Raw genomic sequence first — 7930 nt, forward strand, 5'->3', positions numbered from 1 at the left:
AACATGTGATTGAGAAATGCAGTTTTAAAGTAAGCAGAATAAAAGATATACAATTAGACAAAAACAAAGATTCCTATAAATTGAAAAAAAATTGTTAATAGTAATAATTTCCCATAACGATTGATGACAATAATGGGGCGACCAAAATATTTTTTTTTTTTTTGTGATTTTTTAAAACAAATATGTACTAAGTAACTGTGAAATATTGATGAAAAGACTTGTGAACATGTTTGGGTTTTTCTTCGATAACATAGAATTCTTCATATTTTTTTAGCAGACGCACAAAAATTATATCTTTGGTTAACAAAGGAGAGACGGATGTTTCCAATGGGACATTCAAAACGCATGTCGAAGAAAAATTTAAAACGCCATGGCAAAAAAACGAAAACGACGAAAAGTCCACAAAACACTAGTAGAAGTACTACATAGAAAACCAAAGATTAACAAGAACCCCCACCATAGAACCGGGCGTTTACTCAGGTACTCCGGAAGGGTAAGCAGTGTCAGCTCTATATGTGGCATCCGTAACAACACATGCAATAACTTGATTACTAGTAATGTGAAATCAGCTAATGACCAGCCATTACACAGTCAAATAAAAATATACTAGTGTTTATATCTTTCTCTCTATATTTGAATTATGTCTTCAAACCTCTAGCATTTAGTGTAAAACTTAAAAAAAAAACTACATTATAATCTCATTTTTGAGATCTTAGAAGTGATATTCAGAATTGTTTCAGGGCTTATCATCATTTCATTTAATCACGTCTCTGACATTACAATTAAACGGACGTGCTTTGTCAGTCATTTGTTATCCATCATATTGAAAAGATGATCAACTGATGTTGTTCACTGCACAGCTTCGTTTGTGTGTGTGTATCACTGTAAATTTGTAGCATTATTATTTTGAAGTATTGAAAACTTAATGTAATAAATTACGTACTTTCGTCATTAAATCGAAATTAAGAGATAACTGTATTGTATTTGAAGCTTTGCGGACGTTCATCGGTAGTTTTACAATCGCAAATTTAGTTTACCTGGCGACGCGTAGAGGAGACAGGTAAACGGGTATATGCGACAGTAAAACTACCGATGGACGTCCGCAAAGCTTAAAATACAATACAGTTATCTCTATTCTAATGCTAAACAAGTACATAATTCAATTTCAATGATTATTTCGGTGTAAAATTTTCATTAAAGAAAATTCCGCGAAAAGATGTTATCTTCTTTGGCCCCTTAACTAGGTGACGTCATAGGTATGTTTCCGTCGTCAAACGTAAACACCGGGCGTTTACTGACTTCTTGACCGCTTCAGAATGTAATAAAGTTTGATAAAAAGAAGATTTCTAGGTGCAACATGTGAGTTTTTTGCTTATTATTGTAGAAATTACATGTCAATACATTCCGCAATTCAAAATGTCGGCTTCCTTAGTTACAGACAAGGAGATAGAGAATTTTACACTTACTGTCATCCAATCAGAACCATTGATACAAAATAATTGCATTAGAACTAATATTGTACTATTTCAATCCCATAGTTTTATAGTACCGAATTTGTACTTTAAGGTGAACAGATTTATACTTTTAACTTGAAATGAAGGACGGGTTCGGACGTTTTGAGAACTTGTTTGCCATTGGTGTGAATGAAACTTTGGTTGTTTTTGTGCTTCGTACTGATCTATTGAATTACAGTGGAGATCACTTCTTACCTCTCATTAGAACTGTCAGAATAATCTGTCATAAAACTGTTCTAAACTGTCCTAGAACAGTTCTACCTAGAACAGTTCTTCCCTAGAACTGTTCTAAGTAGAACTGTCAGAATCAGTTCTAGGTAGAACTGACTAAATCAGTTCTAGGTAGAACTGTCTAAAACTGTTTAAGGTAGAACTGTCCAAATCAGTTCTAACCGTAGAACTGTCAGCAGAACTGACTAAATCAGGACTGTAGAACAGTTCTAAATGACGTCACTGCAGTAAAGGCATCTTAGAATTTAGAAAAAAATCAGTTCCAATTACTTTACTGTATAATAGCAGATTTTCTATATTTTTACTGATCAAACGTTACATGTAACGTTACAAATATCGAAGCGGATAGAAAGGTTATCCAACTCATCGGAGAAATATTTTTATATGATTGCATATAAACATCATGGTTTACCTTACTTCGTTCCCCGTTTTTAACAGTCTCTTCCTAAATATAACTCTGCGTTTAATTCATGGAATTTTAATCGTAATTTACCTTGTTAGCCTTGGATTTACATTCATGATTTAAGATTCTTTTTTGACAAATGTTCAAACGAAAATTGTACAGTGGATGAATTATGGGATATTAATGAAATACGTGTTGTATAAGTATGTACATTTGCACCATCATCGTCAATTTAGACAGACTTATCCATAACGAATAAAAATGATATCTGGGAGTCTGGGACGTCAGAAAAGTATACTCGATCTGAAAATGAATGAAACATTTGCCCCTGAACGAAAATAGGCTACACACAAAATCAATCAATCTTCTTTGCCTTCTTCAAAATATATTAACAGTTTACTATTCTAAGAAGAAAACTTCTCATACATGTACTTTTCATTTTAAAGTATATGAATCAGTCATGCAGGAACATATATACTGTTCCCAGAGTCATGTGAGTGTTGGATGATGCCGTTAAATAGTTTTGTTTAAAACAACACCATCAAGAACCACTGAGTTTAGTGACAGTTCGTTATTATGGATACAGCATGTACAGAGAGGAAATAATGGCACTCTAAATTGATGTGGACAAACTTTTGTAGTCATGGTAGTCATTGTGTTCCAAAGTTGGTGTCATCTTTATCATACGATCCGTCCTGACATAGAAATATTATTGGTTTACAATGAGGCCATATATATTTACATGATAAGTGTAAACATGTTCAGTTTTGGTTGATGCGGTCAAATATTTTTGTTAAAACGACTCAGTCTGATATATCTAAAGTAGTGAAATTTGTTTACGATTCAATATTTTGAATAAAAAGAGGACATGCTGGTACTCTAAATTGATGTGGAATTTTTTTTGTAGTCAATGTGTTCCAATATTGCTGTCATTTGAATTATACACTCCATCGTGATATGTAACTATAAGTGATTTACTATGCGGCTATATATATATATTAAGATTTACATATAAAGTGCAAATATGGTCAGTTTTGGTTGAAGCTGTCACATATCATATGGTCAGTTTTAGTTGATGTTGTCAAATATGGTCAGTTTTGGTTGATGCGGACAAATAATTTTGTTATATGAGTCAGTCTGAGATATCAAAATTACTGAAATTAGTTTACGATTCAAAATTTTGAATAAAAAGAGGACATGCTGGCACTATAAACTAATGCGAGCATAATTTTGTAGTCAGTGTTTTCCAATATTGCTGGCATTTGTATTATACAATCAATCCTGATATAAAAATATAGGTGATTTACTTTGCGGCTATTCCCTTCCCTAGATCTTCCATCAATTTCTTCATTTTCCATCAACACTTGATGGACAATTGATGGAAAGTTGATGGTACTTGATGGAATTCCATCCCAAACCAAAAATATCCATCAAATGATGATGGAAATTAGGAATATTATTTCCATCAGCATTCTTTTGATGGAAAATTTGATGGCATTTTTAACCCCTGATGGAAAATTTGATGGCATTTATTCCATCTGATGGCAAATGGGATGGAAATGTAGGAAGTTTGATGGAAATTGGATTTAGAAATTTTCTTTGATGGAAAGTGGGATGGAATTTGGACTTAGAATATTTTGTTGATGGAAAGTGTGATGGTATTTGGACTCTGTCATTTTGCTTGATAGAAAAAAACTTAGAAAATTTCAGCAAAATTGTGTCTGAAAATTTAACATCCCTTACCCCAAGAGAAAATGAAAACGGGATCCATCAGGATCCCAATGAAATCCCGGTGAAATTGACGGGATAAGCCGGGATAAGCATCTGTCAGGATCCCATTCGGGATAAATATCTGAAACTGGGATCCCATTCGGGATAACTGTCTGAAGCCGGGATCCCATTCTAGTTGAAACAGGATAAATATCTGAAACTGGGATCCAATTCGGGATAACTGTCTGAAGCCGGGATCCCATTCTAGTTGAAACAGGATAAATATCTGAAACTGAGATCCCATTCGGGATAACTGTCTGAAGCCGGGATCCCATTCTAATTGAAACGGGAAAACATAAACCAGAATTTTGTGTGGAAAAATATGCAATGTTTGGTAAACAGGAAGTTGTTGAGTGCTGAATCTGAAAACGCATATGGATCTATTCAAATGGCATGGTTGTTTTAACTAATATGTTTTTATCCATTTACAGACATGTACAGATGGGTGCGGTCCTAACCTGTACACAGGTTAACTTAAAGCAGTCCTTACGACTGCTCTATAGGTTAACTTTGGAAAATTTTTGCAGACCTGTAAGTTAACTTTATCCCTAGCAGACCAGACCTCATGTCTGCTTTTATAGGACTGCTGCAGATCAGACCTAAGGACAAGTTTGCTAGAGCAGACCTGTTCCCAGGACAGGTCAGCTCGACCAGACCAGAACTGTGGACAGGTCTGCTTGACAAGACCAGACCTGAGGACAGGACTGCTTGACCGTACCAGACCAGACCTGTAGACAGGTCTGCTTGACCAGTCCAGACCTTTGGACAGGTCTGCTTGACCAGACCAGACCTGTGACCAGGTCTGATTGACCAGACCAGACCAGACCTGTGGACAAGTTTGGTATTTAACAGAGCAGTCTTGTCAGTCATGGGGACAGGTCTGCTTTTGAATCGGTCCTATGGATATTCTTTACCGCGTTGATACATACAATAAATGCAGTCCTGTTTACAAGTTAACTTTGGATCATGTTAACTTTATTTTGGAAGAGCAGACCAGACCAAAGTTAACTTGGGATCAAGTTAACTTTATCTTAGAGGAGCAGACCAGACCAAAGTTAACTTTGGATCATGTTAACTTTATCATGGACCAAACCAAAGTTAACTTTTATAAGAACAGGTCTGGCTTGACTTTTGATAGCAGACCTGGTCATAAGTTAACTTGTGTGTAGGACTGCTTGTGGCAAAGTTAACTTCGTCCAAAGTTAACTTCAATTCTGGACATGGACCTGTCCTGAAGTTGACTTTTCGGGCAATCATTAAACAGTCATACGACCAAGTCTGCTTTTAAAGTTAACACAAATTCTGGCCTAGGACCGGTCACAGCAGTCATAAAACCGGCCCTAAGTTAACTTCAACCAGTCATAAAGTCTGCTTATTAAGTTAACTAGCTGTACAGGTTAGAACTGCACCCATCTGTAAGTAGTCCAAATAATTATGACGTCTGGCAAGGCTAGTATTTTAATTTTTTTCTGGGACGCCTTTCTTTTTTGTCAAATATTTTTGAAATACACAATTATTTATGACATTACAGGGGCGGATCCAGCCATTTTTAAAAGAGGGGGGGTCCCAACCCAGGATAAAGGGGGGTTCCAACTATATGTCCCCATTCAAATGCATTGATCGTCAAAAAAAGGGGGGGTTCCAACCCCCGGAACCCGCCTCCCCCACCTTGGGTCCGCCACTGCCAGGACTGCCAAATTTTCATGAAGCAAATGCGTGAGATTTGGCCAAAATTGTAAAGATCAAAGAGAAAAAACAATAGATCAAAGGAAAATGCCGCCAAATATGCATGGAAATTGCGTGAGACTTGGCAGCCCTGCACTGCATAACATGAGCAATGGTTATTGGTGTTAATTAACAATGTGTATGGCACCAAAGCTGTCAGTTGAAGCCAATCACTTAATGGGACACTTAATTTGACAGTTTACACAGCTACATGTAGCTGAACTTATTGTTCATGGATGAATTACGAATGTCAGCTTGACAATATTTTTTAGTCTAAATAATTATGACGTCTTGGAAGGCTATTTTAAATTTTTGCCTTGACGCCTTCCTGCAACGATGTAAGGCGTCAAAGAAAAAAAATATAATTGCCTTTCAAGACGTCATAATTTATTGGACTAAGTATTTCTAAGTCAGAAAAATGCAGAGATTTTCGCGATAAAAATGGCAGGGCGTCCGCGAAACGTCAACGGCTGTTTTGCCAGACAAGCTGGGGCGTTTCTGATTTTCTCCAAGTTCACATAAGTGTTCTATTAATTGTTGTCCGGCATATATCAATGATAGGCCAATGATTGACATCGTAACACGTTGGTTTCTAAACTTATGTAAAATGTAAACAACGTGTTTTTTTTGTAATTGTACTGAACAGTCCGACCCTAGAAACTACCGTCCTAGATAATGCGGCCACTAGTTCATCCGCATGCAGCCTGTGCCGATTAAATTAAAGTTGTTTGTTTCTTATATCTAAAAACTGGCTAGTAATAAATTATTTTATGCGACACCCTTGATTTATTTTTACAATACCGTTACGGGGACAGATCAACTTCTGGCCGGTATAATATGGGGCGAAATTGTCATATCGACGTTAGTGTACTGGATAAATACGTCATTAAATTCTGATTACGCTGAATATGGAGGAATACGATGCAGAAGTTTTCAGATAAGTGCATTGACAATTAAAGTTAACATGTGTATATAATGATTATAAAAAATAATTCATTGAAGAACTAAGATTTTTTTATGGTTTTTATTTGAGCAAATCAACATCAGAAAGTCTGTAAGCATAAACTGAAAATACATTTATTTTTAACATAAAACAATGAATAATCTTGTTGTCACATAACAGGCATAACTGGTAGATATGTTAAAATTAAATTGAGTCATGTGAATGGTTATTTGGTGAAAATGATAAGTCGCTAGTTGTTTATCTTCAGGGGATAAAAAAGGGGGAGGGTAATTAATTTGATTCCAAATGGCTTCCAATCTACTGTATAAACATGCAATAATATTTCTATTGAATTTATTGCTTCAAAACGTCTTGAACAATTGATTCTTTGTGGATTTTTTTTATACTTTTAGGGGATTTAATGATTTGATTAAATGGAGCTGCAAATTTTGATAGTAAACAGATTCGCATGCAGATTCTAGTTACCTTTACTCAGCAATACTAGTTGGAAGTACAGAGACAGCAAATTTATTTACAGAAAGGAGGAGAACTTTACATCATGTATCCTTTCGCAACTTACGCAAGGGTAATAAATAAATAAACCAGGAATCCCAATGTGTTCTCTGTCAACTGATTTAAATCAAGACAATAAATTCTTGTATATAATTTTTATTTTAATCACTAGTTTTTGTAATATACATGCACAAATTGTCAAATTTGTATATATTTTTTCTTTGGCATTTACAAAAAAAATAAATTTTAACACGCATGCGCAACAACAAGTAATCTTCAGTATCCTGAAGTTTTGTTGTATAACTGAAGAAGATGAGAAGAAGAAGAGTCAAGTACGTGCATGGAATTCCAGTATATCCTGCTGGGATTTATTTCGGGATCCCCCCTTTTTTTTCCGGGAATCACAGTATATTCCAAACAAAAACCCACAACAGTGTCGGATCCAGGGGGGGTTCCGAGGGTTGGAAACCCCCCCTTTTTTTGACGATCAATGCATTTGATTGGGGACATACAGTTGGAACCCCCCCCCCCCCTTTATCCTGGGTAAGGAAACCCCCCCTTTTTTATAAATGGCTGGATCCCCCCTTCCACAATATCCCAGTATATTTCCACTGGGATTTATTTCAGGATCCCGTTTTTTTCCGGGAATCCCAGTATATTCCAATCAAAATCCCTGTGGAATCCCAGTACATAATGTGCCATCTGTTTTACATTTATCTCTGTAGACAGGAAGGATCATGAATGTACACAGAGTTTTGGGCCAAATTAAGGGGAGCACATGTTTTTATGCATTTTCCTGCAATTACTGTAACTTATAACATAATAAAGATA

The sequence above is a fragment of the Mytilus californianus genome, unplaced genomic scaffold (genome assembly GCF_021869535.1).
Source record: "Mytilus californianus isolate M0D057914Y unplaced genomic scaffold, xbMytCali1.0.p SCAF_13, whole genome shotgun sequence".
Taxonomy (NCBI): Eukaryota; Metazoa; Mollusca; class Bivalvia; order Mytilida; family Mytilidae; genus Mytilus; species Mytilus californianus.